This window comes from Cynocephalus volans, chromosome 9 (assembly GCF_027409185.1).
Source record: "Cynocephalus volans isolate mCynVol1 chromosome 9, mCynVol1.pri, whole genome shotgun sequence".
NCBI lineage: Eukaryota > Metazoa > Chordata > Mammalia > Dermoptera > Cynocephalidae > Cynocephalus > Cynocephalus volans.
The window spans coordinates 15019474-15033531 of NC_084468.1; the positions used below are offsets into that span (position 1 = coordinate 15019474).

The 14058-nt window shown below is 38.8% G+C and overlaps 1 protein-coding gene across 1 annotated transcript in view; it reads right to left on the reverse strand.

Annotated features, from left to right (window-relative positions):
* The window catches only part of FAM184B (family with sequence similarity 184 member B), a 143044-nt gene that overhangs the window by 42501 nt on the left and 86485 nt on the right, over positions 1-14058 (reverse strand). The gene's annotated exons all lie outside the window — the stretch shown is intronic.

Genomic DNA, 14058 nt, shown 5'->3' on the forward strand with positions numbered 1-14058 from the left:
TTTCAGTCTGCAAAGCATTTCACACAGCTGACAAAACTAAAGCATGGAGAGAGTAAGGAACTTGTCCAGGGTCTCACCATCAGTGAGTAGTGGAAATGGGATAAGCAATCAAGCAATCTCACTTGGGGCCTGAACTCTCCTTCATGATACAATCCCGTGCATAACCCACAAAGAATGGTTCTTGTTAGGCCTGCTTCACGGGGCTGTTGTGAGGATCAGAGAATGTTGACAGCACACAGCCAGTGGTCAGCAAATGTGAGCTATTGTTCTTATTATTATTATACCCATTTTATAGGCTATCCTCTACTACATATCATTATGTAGGATCAGAAAACATGTAACTTGCTGAATGACCAGAAGCATTGAGAAATGGGGTATGGGCAAACAATATATAAACTATTAATTAACAGTGAAGCTTCTGAATTTTTTATGAATTGAATTCGTTCAACAGAGATACAAGAGTAATGAAGACCTTATTTTGATTTTCCTACTTGTCACAGTAACCACTGTCCATAGAAAACAACATGATGACAGGCTAGGAACACGTTTGTTTGTTGTTAAATCTCATTAAATAATGATAAATTTCAACCTGGGTTTTTCATTAACTAGTTGCATGGCCTCGAGCTAGTGTTTTCCCTTTTCTGGACCTGAGCTTCATCAACTATAAAACAAAGGGGTTGACTTATATCTGTGGTTTTCAAACTGTGTCCCAGACACCCTAGGAGGTATCTCAGGGGCTTAGTGGGTGGAAAGAGGCAGAGCTAAGGCTGGAGGGTTAGGCCTTAGTCTCCCTTCTCCACTTGACCTGAAACAAAACAGCTTTGGCTGCTTTTTCCATGTACTGTAACATCTACAAAAGGCCACCAGTGTTAAGGCCAATGATGACCTCCATGTTGTCAAATCCAATGGTCAATTCTCAGGCCTCAGCTAACTGGACTCTCAGCAGAATCAGAACTATCCAGTCACTTCTTCCTTCTTGAAGCACTCTCTCCCTCAGCTTTCATGTAGCCCTCTCTCCTGGGTTTTCTCCTTCCCCACCAGCAGCTCTTCTTTAGTCTCCTCTGCTAAAGCTTCCTCCTCTCCTGCCCCAGCCTCAGTCCTTGGACTTCTCTTTTCTCTCTCACTCCCTAGAGTTTCATCTAGTCCCGTGGCATTAAATGTCACATGGATACTGATGATAAACAAATGCATCTCTCTATTTCCAAGCTTTCCCCCAAAGCTCCAACTTGTATATCCAACTGCCCTTCAGACATCACTCAATAATTAATAAGCTTCTCAAACTTAAACATATCCAGAATTGAACTCTTGGTTTTACTCCTCCAAACACCTGCCCCAGGGCCTTTGCACTGGATGTTCCCTCTGCCTGAAATGTTCTTCCCTCTGATATTTGCCTTCCTTGCTCCCTCACTTCACTCACTGCAACCAAGAGACCTTCCCTGGTTTAAAGCTTGGGCTCTGGTACCAGATTGCCTGTGTTTAAAATCCTAGTCCTTCTACTTATTAATGATAACTTGGGAAAGTTCTTAGGTTGTTTTGAGGGTTAAATGAACCAATATATGTAAAGTCCTTAGAACAGTATTAGGTACATAGCAAGTCCTCAGGTTAACATTCCCTAAGATTGTTGTTCCCTGGACACCTTCTCTAAAATACCACCTCTTACTCTTTTCTCAACCTTGCTGTATGTTTTCTCCAAAGTACATATCACAACCTGACATTACTTGTCTACTTTTTTCTACCTGTTTCCCTCATTGGAAGGTAAGCTCAATGTGACCAAGGACTCTGCTCTGTTCACTTATTTCCCTGATGCATAGAACAGTGTAGGGGACATGGGGAGCACTTAGTAAACACTGAATGAATAAACCCAAATAAATCACAGGCTACTCCAAGATGGCAGGAGGGTCACTGTCTCCCATTCTTGCCCTATACCCACCCGCCATCCCATGGAGTCAGGTCCTGGGATTGACTGCATTTTCATGTGCAATCCTCTGAACACATGGTGGAGAGTGGGGTGTAGAGGTGGCTATAGGCCAAAGCTTGGGTGTTTTCATGCTGCCTGCACTCAGGAGCCCTTTGTGCCTTTATGATTCATGAGTTTAAGTTCTGTTGGATTCGTGTACTGCCTCTAAATGCAGATGCTGGGCCCGTCACTTCCAGGGAGTCAGTTTGGTGGCAGCAGTCAGGAAATCCACTGCCCACCTAGCCAGGAGGCCCTGCCCAGGGGCACTCAGCAGTGACGGTCTGTGAGAGGGTAAGAGTTGTATCTGCCTCTCCCAGCCATTACCTAAGCCCTCGTCTTCCCCTCTGGGGTGGATGTGTTCTATGTTGACTCAGCCAGGCCAGAACTAAATTTTCAGAGATTTCCTTCCCTGCATACTGATAGGCCATGTGACTTTGCATAAAATTTGGAAGACAGGTAAAGCAGCAGTCATTTCCTTTTTATGACTGGATGCTGGATGCTGTGCCCCGGGTGCTGCTGCAGCTCACACATGGTGGTGTTGATTTCCTTGCTCACTTGCTGGCCTGGGCAGTTTTTGGGTTCCTCCTTAGGCTTCTCCCTACCCTGGGCAGGTGCATGTTCAGCTCCATGGAGAAGGTCACCAGATTCTTCTATGTCACCTGTATCATCAAAGTTGGAGTCTTGTTGACCTCAGACACTGACATGGTCCAAGCTTAGCCTCACGGGCTGCGGTCATTCACTCCTGTCCTTCTTTCCTTCCGATGGCCTGCCCTGCCAACTTGAGGCCCACCACCAAATAAAGAAGCAACAGTTGAACATAAAATGTTTAACCTGCTCCCACAATTATGCCAGGTCTGTTTTTAAATTTACTCTCATATCCTATATCATGCCTAGTAGTTTGCCTCTCTGAGCAAACCCTAAGTGATTCACCCTTTAATCTCCAGATTCCTCTAAGGCCCTGTTCAAAGGTTATTTTCTCATAAAGACTTCACACTCTCTTTGTTGCAATTACACTCTCTCCTCTTGAAGTTCCCATAAGAATTTTTTTTGGTAGCATAATTTTCTCACAAATGTTTATGGATCACTTACTATGTGCCAGGCACTGTTCTAGGAACACAGCAGTAGGCAAAACAGACCACAGTTTTTCTGCCTTATGTTAGTTATAGGAGCATTTTCTTTCTCCCTTTCTAGATTATAAGTAAATGCAAAAGTAATCCCAGATATAGTTTTTTAAAAAATGTTATAAATCCTCCAGCCAGTAACTGACAACTTCCAGCACAGCTATTTTTTCATAGCCTGAATCCTCTCTTTACTGTATGTAACTGGGAACTGAAGTCCAGCTGCTTGATGTCCACTAGTCACAGGTCCCAGCAAATGTGGTCCATTATTGTACACTTTCAAAAATGATGTAACCAATCAGATTACAACCTCCGTGTGAACCTAAAATGTCCACTTTTGCCTCCTAGTTTCAGGTATTTGGGGCATTTAAAATGTCTCAGAGATCTCCAGTTCCCACAAAGCCCAGCAACAAATATCATATCTAGGAAAATATCTTTGTGAGTCACCTGCTAGAAATACATGTTCTGTATAAACCTGGGGAAATTGCATGGTGAATGACGAATAACAACAAATTAGAATAGCATACATACTACTAAAATATAAATACATAAATGATGTATAATTAATTAGGTTCAGGGTTGAAAAGGAAAATTGAAGGTTACAAAGAAATTTTGGTAAATAGAAAGTACAAAATAATGCTGGCAAAAACAATTCTAATGATACCAGTAATCATGGCAAACGTGAATTGGCTAAGTTCAACATGGAGAAATATCCTAATTAAAAAAAACCGTTCACTGAAACACTCTAACAATGAACCTAACATCTAACAACGGAGCCTAAACATATAAGGCAACATGTTCACAATTGTGGCAAAATGGGGAAATTTATAATCACCACAGATTTTAACACACATCTCTCAGAAACTGATACATTAAGTAGACAAAATGATGAGGCCAGCATGAGGAATATTTGAACAACAAGATTAATAACATAAAGCTAATAGCTAAAAAGGAAACCAATAGCTACTAACATTTATATGGTGCTTAGTATGTGTTACGCCATCAACTTGATGAGGTGGACACTTTCATCCCATTTTAATGGTAATGAAACTGAGGCAGGAGAGGACATGTAACTTGCCTGAGGTTGTACAGTGAATACATCACAGAGCTAGGATTCAAACATATATGCTTTAATGAACAAACTGAGAATATATGCTTTGTTCCTATCATATAGGGAACATTAAAAAAATTTTTTTAAACAGACTCTGCATTAGGCTACAAAGCAACTCTCAACATATTTCAAATTGTTGACATTCTACAGACTGTGTTATCTGATGACACTGCAATAATATGAGAAAGCAATAAAAAGTATGCTACAAAAATGAGATAAACTTCAAAACTCTGGGACACAGCTGAAGACACACACTTGGGGGAAATTTATAGCCTTAAACGTATTTATTGGAAAACATTCAAGCAGTTAAAAAAAATAACAATAGAATAAATCCAGAGTAAGTAGAAAGAAAGAGATATAAAAAATAGATCTGACCAACACATCTGAAAGCTGTTTTCTGAAAATACACATCAAACTTCTGGCAAGCCTGATTAAGGAAAAGGAGAGAAGGAACTTAAAGCAATATGAATAATGGACAAGTATCTCATGACAGTTATTGCAGAGATTTAAAAGAATTCTAAATGTTCTCTGTGCCACCATGAAGACAGTGAAAGAAAATCTGCAGGATGTAATTTCTGGGCCACTTTATCGACCACTGCTATTTTTGAAGGAGTCCTAGGCAGGAGTCCAGAAACAGGGGAAGACTGAAAATGCTAAAAGGGCTAATGCACCCAGATAACAACACCAGCTCCCAGGTACATTGCAATAGTCTATTTCCATACATAATCTCATGGATGCCTTTCACTGTGAGGTAGCCAGAAAAGGCAGCACCATTCTCAATTTACAGATGTCAACTAAGATCAGAGAAGTCCAGTGACTTGTTTCAGATCACCTGGCCACTGGAGAGTGGCATGAGGATTAGAACCCTGTACTGTTTGACTCCTATTCATGTTATTCTGTGTCACTGCACTGGCACTTGGCTGTGCTGTGCTGACATGACCACCAGCTGCCAGCATCAGGGCCTAACTGCATATGAGTTCAAACCATATTGTGTGAATATGCTGCTGAGAGGCATCTGTAAAATACAGACTCAAAATCAACCCGAGAGGAGTGAAGTCAGCAGCATGACAGAAGAAAGCCCTGGACCATCTTTGCCTTCACAAACACATTGATTCAGCAACAATTCACAGACAAATTCCCTATGTGAGAAATCAGAAACTAATCAAAAGGCTTCTGCATTCCAAGAGAATACAAAACCAAACTCAAAAAAGCTGGCAGGGAGATTTAGGACCCTCTTGCCAAAGATGCTGCCATAGGTTCAGTACCATATGATCAGGAAGAAACACCCTAGCTCCCAGCTTCACCCAGGAGAGGGAGGAGGTTGGTTTGCATGTCTAGCACCACAACTTTTCTGAGGGGTATCCCCAGAGAACTGGCATCTGTAGTGTCATCTTGGAGCTCTGACAGGTTTGTCACAGTCTAGCCACCCAAGAGAGAATGGAGGCAGAAGCTTGGGCTGGTAAATGCCATAGTTTCCCCTTGGCTCAGCATAGAACAAGCAAACAAAAACCACAGATGCCTGCTTCAACTCAAGGATAAATAGAGTTGGTAGAGGCCCCCAGAATCTGGCCAGGATACTTTATGTGGGATTCTGCTGTACAAGCCCAGTCTGTGAGGACTGGGAGAGGTGCCTGCTTTGTCTAATGCACAGACACCAACACAGAGAGTCAAGGAAAAGAAAAACCAGGTAAAGATGTTCCGAATAATGGAACTAAATAAATTTCCAAAAACTGACCCTAGTGAAACAGACTTATATGATTTCTTGACAAAGAATTAAAAATAACTTTCACAAAGATTATGGCTGAGATAAAAAGAACAATGAATAACAAAGTAAGAATTTCAACAAAAAGATAGAAAATATTGTTGAAGTACCCAACAGAAATCATGAAACTGAAGAACATAATAACTGAATGAAAAAATTTATAGAAGATTAGATAAAGCAGAAGAAGGCGCTGGTAAACACAAAGGCAGGTCACCATTAATAATTTAGTCAGAGAAGCAAAGAGGGAAAAAAAGTGAAGAAAGCTTAAGAGAATTATCGGCACCATCAAGTGGAACAAAATACAAAGGTACTTCAAAAAGTTCATGGAAAAATAGAATTAAAAGATAAAACAAATATTTCCACGAACTTTTTGAAGTACCTTCATATGCTTACAGGAGTTCCAGAAGGAGGAAAGAGAGGATAGATTAGAAAGCTTATTCAAAGAAGTAATGGCTGAAAAGTTCCCAAATCTGGAGAAGAAAATGGACATCCAGATCCAAGAAGCCCAAAGGACACCAAATAAGATGGACTCAAAGAAATCCACACTAAAACAACTTATAAGCAAATTGTCAAAAGTCAAAGACAGAATTTTGAAAGCAGCAAAAGTAAAGCTACTTGTTTCATGCAAGGGAACCCTTACAAGACAATAAGCATATTTTTCTGCAGAAATTTGGCAGTCCAGAAAGGAGTGGGATGATACATTCAAAGTTCCAAAAGAAAAAAACCTGCCAACCAAAAATACTATACCTGGCAAAACTCTCCTTTAAAATGAAGGACAGAGATTTTCCCAGACAAACAAAAGCTGAGGGAGTTCATCTCCACCAGACCTGCACTACAAGAAATGCTAAAGAGAGTTCTTCAAGATGAAATGAAAAGATACTAAACAGAAACACAATAGGATAAAAAAGTATGAAACTCATTGTAAAAGGTAAGTATACAGACAAATACAAAACTGTATTCCTGTAATGAGAGTGGGTAAATCACTTAATTCTACTATAAAAGCTAAAAGACAGAACTACTAGAAATAACTAAAACTAAAAATATATTCAAAGATATATAATATGGGGCCGGCCCGTGGCTCACTCGGGAGAGTGCGGTGCTGATAACACCAAGGCCGCGGGTTCGGATCCCATATACAGATGGCCGGTTCGCTCACTGGCTGAGTGTGGTGCTGACAACACCAAGTCAAGGGTTAAGATCCCCTTACCGGTCATCTTTAAAAAAAAAAAAAAAAAAAAAAGATATATAATATGAATAGATGAAAACGGTGACAGTAACATAAAGGGGATGTGTGAGGGAGGATAAGTCAAAATGTAGTTTTTGAACAAAATTAAACTTAAGTTATCAGCTTAAAATAGACTGTTGTAACTATGACTTTATGGAAGCCCCAGAATGACCACACACATATATACACAAATCCACAGAAGTTACACAAAGAAAAGAGAAATAATAAAAAGAAAATCAATAGAAAAAATCAACAAAACACAAAGGAAGACAGCAAGAGAGAAAAACACAAACAAAAGAACTCCAACATTAACAGAAAACAAATAACAAAACAGCAATATAAATCCTTCCCTAACAGTAATTACTTAAATGTAAAAAGATTAAACTCCCCAATCAAAAGACATAGAACGTTTGAATGAATAATAATAAAAAACCCCAATTATATGCTGTTTCCAAGACACATTTAATTTAAGGGCACACAGAAGCAAAAAATTAAGGGATGGAAAAAGATATTTCATGCAAATGGCAACCAAAGGAGAGCAGGGATGTCTATATTTATATTAGACAAAATAGACTTGATGTCAAAAATTATCACAAGGAACAAAGGAGGGTATTTTATAATGATAAAAGGGTCAATCCACCAGGAAGATATAACAATTCTGCACATATATGCACCTAACATCAGAGCACTTAAATATATAAAGCAAACATTGACAGAACTGAAGGGAGAAATAAATAACAACACAGTAATAGTAGGAGATTTCAGTCCACCACTTTTAATACTGGATGAAACATCCAGACAGATCAATAAAGAAACAGAGGATTTGAAAACATTATAGACCTCGTGGAGCTAACAGACATATATAGAATACTCCACTCAACAGTAGCAAAATACACATTCTTCTCAAGTGTACAACAAACTTTTCTCCAGGATAGATCACGTTAGGTCACAAAACAAGTCTTAACGAATATGAGAAGACTGAAATCATACCCTTATCTTTTTCTGACCACAGTGAAATGGAAAATTCATAATGTGTGAAAATTACACAACACACTCTTGAACAGCCACTGGATGAAAGAAGAAATACAAAAGGAAACTAGGAAATATCTTGAGACAAATGAAAATAAGAACACAATATATCACAACATATGGGATGCAGCAACAGCAGTACTAAGAAGGACAGTTCACAACAATAAACAACTACATTAAAAAAGAATAAAGATCTCAATAAACAATGTAAGAGCTAGAAAAAGAAAAAAACAAAACCCAAAGTTAACAGAAGGAAAAAATGAAGATCAGAGCAAAAACGAATAGAATAGAAAATGAAACTACGAGTTGGTTTTCTTTAGAAAAATAAGCAAAATTGACAAATTCTTAGCTAGACTAAAAAGAAAAGAGAAAAGACTCAAATAAATAAAATCAGCAATGAAAGAACAGACATTACAACTGATGCCACAGAAATAAAAGTTATCATAACAGACTGCTATGAGCAATTATATGCTAATAAACTTGATAACCAAGAAGAAATGAATAAATTCCTAGAAACATGAACCTACCATAACCAAATCAAGAAGAAATAAAAAGCCTGAACAGACCAATAGCAATTAAGAAGAATGAGTCAGTAAGCAAAAACTTCCCAACAAAGTCCAGGACCAGACAGCTTCATGGATGAATTCTACTAAACATTCAAAGAATATCAATTCTACTTGAAGTCTTCTAAAAATAGAAGAAGGAACCCTTCCAAATTCATTTCATGAGGCCAGCATCACTGTGATACCACAACCAGAGAAAGACACCTCAAGAAAAGAAAACTACAGGCCAATATTCCTGATGAATATAAATGCAAAAATTCTCAGCAAAAATGTAGCAAACTGAATCCAACAGCACATTAAAAAGCACATACATCCTGACCAAGAGGAATTTATCCCTGGGATGCAAGAATGGTTCAACATATGAAAATAAATTAATGTGATATACCACATTAATAGAATAAAAGATTAAAATTACATCATAGTCTCAATAGATGCAGAAAAGGCATCTGACAAAATCCAATACCCTTTCATGATAAAAAAAAAAAAAACTTTTAACAAACTAAGAATATAAAGAATTACCTCAACATAATAAAGGCCATAAATGAAAATCCCACAGCTAACATCATACTCAATGGTAAAAACTGAAAGCTTTTCCTTTAAGATTAGAAACAAGGCAAAGATGCTCACTCTTGTCACTTCTATTTAATATAGTACTAAAAGTCCTAGCCAGTTCAATTAGGTAAGAAAAACAGTAAAAGGCATCCAAATCAGAAAGGAAGTAAAACTGTCCTGTTTGCAGATGACATGATCTTTTTAGAAAACTCTAACTAAAGATTCCATTAAAAATTGTTAGAACTAGTAAACAAATTCAGTAAAGTTGTAGCATACAAAATCAACATGCAAAAATTTGTTGCATTTCTATACACTAACAATTGAACTCTCTGAAAAGGAAATTTGGAAAACAACTCCATTTACAATAGCACCAAAAAGAATAAAATAACTGAGAATAAACTTAACTAAGGAGGTGAAATACTTATACTGAAAACTACAAAAGGCTGATGAAAGAAATTTAAAAAGACACAAATAGAAAGATATCCTGTGTTTATTGATTAGAAGACTTAATATTGTTAAAATGTTCATACTACCCAAAGCAATCTACAGATTCAATGTAATCCCTATCAAAATCCGAATAGCATTTTTTGCAGAAGTAGAAAAAACAATTCTAAAATTCATGTGGAACCACAAAAGATCATGAACAGTCAAATCAATCTTGAGAAAGAAGAACAAAGCTGGAGACATCACACTTCCTGATTTCAAAATATATTACAAAGCTACAGTAATCAAAATAGGATGGTACTAGCATAACATATAAATCAATGGGTCAGAATTGCGAGCCCAGAAATAAATTAATACTCTTACAGTCAACTGATCTTCAACAAGGGTGTCAATAATACATACTAGGGAAAGAACAGTCTTTTCAACAAATGGTATTGAGAAAACTAAATATTCACATGCAAAATAATTAAATTGGATCCTTATCTTACACCGTACATAAAAATCAACTCAAGATGGACTGAATACTTAAATGTAATACCCAGAACTGTAAAACTACTGGAAAAAAACCTAGGGAAAAACTTCAAGATATTGGTTTTGGCAATGATTTCATGACTATGACACCAAAAGCACAGGCAACAAGAAAAATAAAAAAATAAGTGGGACTACATTGAACTAAAAACCTTCTTCACAGCAAAGGAAATAATCAACAGAGTGAAGAGACAACCTACAAAATGGAAGAAGATATTTGAAAACATATATCTGATAAGGGGTTAATCTCTGGATATATAAAGAATGTGTACAACTCAACAGTAAAAAAAAAAATACCAACCTAATAATACTATTAAAAAATTGGCACACAACCAGGCAAACAAGAGAGCATGCCTGAGTCATGAAGCAGGAGCCGAGGGCCACACCCCTGCCCTCAACCAGGAAAGGAGCATGCGAAAAACACGACTTCCACGCAGGTGGCCCACCATGGCCACCGCCATAGCCATGGCTGCTGTAAAAGTGGCTTGACACAACAGCAGTAGCCACAGCCACCGTGCAGGTGGACCGCCAGACACTCAACTGCATTGACACAAAGAGAGTCACCAGCAGAGACCAGAAAAAGAAGTCATCTCTCTCCACAAAGCCCACTCCAGAGTAACAGAAGAAACACCTGCTCTATGGTAATAGTGAGGCAGCAGAACACTCCTCTCAGCATTGGGCAGATCAACTAGGCAACAAATCAACAGAAAAATGGATAATCTTTCAGGAGAGAACAAATCTATGGTTATTAGAGGTTGGAGGGGGGAGGGAGAAGGAGACAAGGAGAGATTGGATAAGGGGCATAAAGAACACTTACGATTTGCAATATTGAATATGCTAATAATATTGATTTGATCAACATATGTTGTACACTGGTGATGGCAGTCTATGTTGTACCCCTAAAATACGTATAATCAATCAATAAACATAAAAAAAATAAGTAAGTAAATAATAATAAATTGGGTAAGGACTTGAACAGACATTTCTTCAAAGAAAACATATCAGGTACGTGAAAAGGTGCTCAACATCACTAATCAGCAGGGAAATGCAAATCAAAACCGAAGTGAGATATTGTCTCACCCCTCTCAGAATGGCAATTATTAAATAATAATAATAATAATAATAATAATGATAATAAAAACAAGTGCTGCAAGGATGTGGAGACATTGGAACCTTCGCACACTACACTGTTGGTGGGAAGGCAAAACAGCGCAGCCAATATGGAAAACAGTATGGAGGTTCCTCAAAAGTTAAAAATAGAACTACCATATGATCCAGGAATCTCAGTTCTGGGAATTGATCCAAAAGAACTGTAGTCATAATCTCAAGGAGATATTAGCACTCCTACGTTCATTGCAGCAATATTCACAATAGCCAAGATATGGAAACTGAAATGTCCATTAACAGATGAATGGATAAAGAAAATGTGATATATACCATATATATATAATAGAATACTATTCAGCCATAAAAATGAAGGAAATGTGTGGACAACATGGATGAACCTACAGGACATTATGCTTGGTGGAACAAGGCAGTCAAAGAAAGACAAATAGTTTATCATTCCACTTATATGAAGCATCTAAAATGGTCAAATTCATAAAATCAAAGAGTGGAATGATGATTTCTAGGGTCTGGGGTGAGGTGAAAATGGGGTGTTATATCAAAGAGCATAAAGTTTCAGTCGAGCAAGAAGAATAATCTCTAGAGATCTGCTGTACTACCTTGTGCCTGTAGTCAACAATAAATTTAGTCACTTAAAAATTTGCTAAGAGGGTAGATCTTATGTTCAGCGTCCCTAACACAATAAAATAAAAAACAAAATAAAACAAAATCAACCTGAGAGATGAAGGCTGTTGAGTTTTCCCCAAATGAACAGGCAGATGAACTCAGCAATCCTTCCTGTTTCTATTCACTTGTTTCCAGCCTCTAGGGACGAGAGACAGAGGAGTCTTTCCCAAAGAAAGAGACCATCCCCCACCCATGCCAAGTGATCAGACAAGGACCCCAGTGTTCTTCTAAATCATCCTCCAGCCAAGGGCTAATTTTTGAAGGAGTTCCTAGTCTAATCTTTTAATTACTGGGACTCAAAATGGTACCCCCAGTTCCATTCATTCAGTTGTCATGTCATATACTAGTTTATGTAAAAGGAGGTTTTAAACATCGGCCACATACAGGTATGTTAGATGCTGGAAGAATAAAGATTAATAAGACGTAGTTCTTGATTTCAACAAACTTGTGGTCCAGCAGGGGGCAGAGATGAATGGCCTGACAATTCCAACAGATCATGCAAACGACAAAAATCCTGCCCTCCCTGTCCCTTGTGCACCTGGTGTTTCAGGTTAAAGTACCTCATTCAAAAGGTACTAGGGTGCTATTTGAATATTTCACAAATGAACTTGGTGATGGAGATCAATAGATAGTTGGCTGAAGAGCGCTTTCAAGCCCTGCAGCACTTGTCTCAATTGTCCACTTCTCTGAACACCAAATGGAATAAACTCTCCAGCTGCCCTTTGTTTGAGTAATTTGCTTGGAGTGCCAGTGAGCCCTCTAGCAGGAATAACCCTGAGCCTCTCCTGTTGTACCCCGAGTTATCTGCCCGGATTCATACTCTTGTGTTCTCCATCACTCATTTGCTCAGGTTCACCCCAGCACTCTCACCAGGGCTAAAGAGGCCTGGGTACGAATAGTGTGCACAGAAAAAGAAACGGTTCCGCAGAAGCCTCCTTCCAACTCCTCCCAAGCAAATGGCTGGTCATTTTAAACCTGTGTTCACATTAGGTCTTCATCTTTCACCTTCCAGTCATTTAAACCTCTTCTGGATTGTTTCTATTTTAAAGAAACACCCACGCCCAGGAAATCTCCTGGAAGAGAATATTCAAAGTCATTCTCAGGTTCAGTTGACAATCTTTCAAAGGTAGCATTATGTACATCTTAAAATAGAACGCTTAATGTAATAGAGTTTTACTGAAATGATTACAGGGGACTGTAATGGATACTATAAAGTCACCTTACATTTACAGATTTTTTTTTTTTTTTTTTGCAGCTGGCCAGTACAGGGATCTGAACCCTCGACCTTGGTGTTATTAACACTGCACTCTAATCAAGTGAGCTAATAGGCTAGCCCTACAGAATCTTTAACAGTTTTGAAAAGTGCCTTCATATGCTTTCTTTCGTTCACTACCAAAAGTCTCTGGGGTATGGTGGGCAGGGATTCTCACTGCCATTTTACTAATGAGAAGTAGTATAGGATTATGGCTTAGAGCACAGGCCCTGCTACCACTCTTTGGGCCTCAGTTTCCCTATTTGTAAAATGAGGATACTACTAATACTTGCTTCATAGGGTTGCTTTGGGGACTGTGTAAAGCATTACATGCTTGGCACATATTCAGGGCCTTATCTGTGTTTTCCACTATGAGTAATGAGGAAACAGATCTCAGGGAGGTTTCTGCACTTGCCTGAGGTCCCTGAGCAGGGCTGGGGTAGAACTGGGGCAGAATCCAGGTCCTAACCCTTCGGCTGCTGAGGGAGCTGCTGCCTGACCTATGCTGTCTTTCCAGCTCCAGTGAATCTCAGCCTGGTGTCAAGAATCTCTCCACGGAGTGAAGGGCAGCCTGTCTTGTTCCATGTCAGATGGAACCAGACCCCTCAATTCACACCAGATGGAGGGTGCCAGCCCCCACTGGCCTGAGGACACTCAGACACTGCAGTTGTTTAAGAGCTTAGTGATGATTTGTCTGCCAACTGCCGGGACAGCCAACGCCTCGGA